Source organism: Mus caroli, chromosome 5, assembly GCF_900094665.2.
Source record: "Mus caroli chromosome 5, CAROLI_EIJ_v1.1, whole genome shotgun sequence".
Lineage (NCBI taxonomy): Eukaryota > Metazoa > Chordata > Mammalia > Rodentia > Muridae > Mus > Mus caroli.
This window is the reverse complement of record NC_034574.1, coordinates 93,570,282-93,572,374: the sequence shown is the minus strand read 5'-3', so window position 1 is coordinate 93,572,374 and position 2,093 is coordinate 93,570,282. Positions and strand designations below refer to the sequence as shown.

The 2,093-nt window shown below is 46.3% G+C and overlaps 1 pseudogene; it reads right to left on the bottom strand.

Annotated features, from left to right (window-relative positions):
* Positions 1 to 1,059: 1,059 nt before the first annotated feature.
* Positions 1,060 to 1,841, bottom strand: LOC110295262 (annotated as a pseudogene).
* Between the last annotated feature and the right edge of the window lie 252 nt (positions 1,842 to 2,093).

Sequence of the window (2,093 nt, the reverse complement as noted above, 5' to 3'; positions counted from 1 at the left end):
AGGCAGAGGCAGAGGCAGAGGCAGAGGCAGAGGCAGAGGCAGAGGCAGAGGCAGAGGCAGAGGCAGAGGCAGAGGCAGAGGCAGGAGGGCCACCAACATTTTGAGGCCAGCCAAGAAACAAAAGCTATTAATGTCTATTTTACTCTATCTTAAACTTTTGTATTAAAATTGTATTGGTTTCAATGATGATGTTAAGAGTCAGAAAGAGAGAGAACTCAGCAGATAAACACATGTATAAACCACTTCTGAGCTCAGTTCCCAGAACCTTATCAAAAAGAGCGAGGGAGCTGACTCCACACGTCTGCCCTGTGAGCTCCACGAGTATGGCAGGTGGGTATCTACCACCCAAAGGCTCTGTGGGCTACCTCTGCATTTGATCATCTCCTTTGATGAACAGAAGTTTGTTCATCTCCTGAGGCTCCATTTGTTGATTTGTTTGTTTTGTTTTGTTTTTGAAACAGGGGCTCTCTATGTGGTCCTGGCTGTCCTAAAACTTGCTGTATAGACCAGGCTAGCCACAGATCACAAAAATATGCCTGCTTCTACCTCCAGGATGATGGGATCAAAGTTTGGTGCCACCACGGCTACCTGCCATTTGCCATCTATTGGTATGATTCTCTAAGCGACTGGGGTCCTAACTATTGGCATGATTCTCTAAGGGACTAGGGTGTCCCTACTCAGGAACTCCCCTGTATATCTATAGCTCATGCTTCCCCCTAACGCCCCTCTAATAGTTTCTGATCTTACATTAAGGTCTTTCATCCATGTGGAATTGACTAAGTTCAAATGGTTTTCTGTAGCTGTAATTAATAGCTACACCTTTCATTTCCAAGTAGTCTGGGGTGAGGAGCCTGCCCCTCCTTGGAGCAGCAGGTTTCAGTGAGCTCACATCTGAGGGCCCTTTCACAGTAACCAAACCCGAGAAGTGAGGTCACTACAAACTTGTCAATCACCTTCCATCATTCTGTAATGACTGCTTTTTGGTGTTTCTTCCCTCTTCTAGAGCCAGGTTTTTGTTTGTTTTTTTTGTTTTGTTTTGTTTGTTTGTTTTTTTAAAGATTCAAGGTCATTATTTATTTGTTGCTCTTAAAGACTCATTTTTGACTGGACTCAGACTTGGAAGTAGAAGCTCTCAGCGAGGACAGCCTAAGTCTCTTGGCAATCTGTTCCTGGCGCTTTTCTTTGGCTTCCTTCTCTTGGCCAAAAGTTTAGCGTATTCTGCAGCCTCCTCCTTGTTCTTCTTAGTGCGTTGCTTCTTCAGAGCAATATGTCGGCGTTTGTGTTGCAGGACTCGTGGAGTAACAAGACGCTGAATCTTGGGTGCTTTGGTCCTGGGCTTCTTACCTTCTTTGTTTAAGGGCTTCCTGACAACATACTGGCAGACATCATCTTCTTTGGAGAGATTAAAACGCTTTTGGATTCTACTAGCTCTTTTAGGTCCCAACCGAGGAGGCACAGTAGTGTCTGTCAGTCGAGGAATATCCTTCTCTCCTTTCTTTATAATAACCAGGTCGGAACACTGAGATTAGCGTCCACGATGCATCCGCGAACAGATTTGCTCTTCCTCTCTCCAGTTCTCCTTGGTCTGTAACAGGAATGCCCCTTACTCAGCAGCAGGCGCACTCTGCCATGGGCCAGAACACCTTGCTTCATGGGAAAACCTTGCTTGTCATTCCCACCGCTGATCCGGACCACATAACCCTTCCACTCTTCACCAAGAGCATCAGCGGCTACTTCCGTGGCCATGCGCTTCTCATAGAAGGTGCGGAGCTTGCGCTCGTCATCCACCTCGATGAGCTTCTGACAGCCGGTGGCGGGGAAGGAGATGTTCAGCTTCATCTTGACACCCTAGAGTCAGTTTTAATCAGAATTTGTTATGAAATCGTGATATGAAACTGTGTATTTCCTCTGGGCTTCCACAGCCATTAGCATCTAAGTACTGCTGGTGAGTGAGTGTCTAGATTCTTTAAGTCTCCTGCCTGTCTGCAGTTGCTTTTTCCCCATCACCTTTGTTTTCCTTTGAACTTTACGGATCTGTTTGGCAAGCTGTCAGAGTCACTTCCAGCCTGACTGGCTTCTCTCCTCCTCTCCTT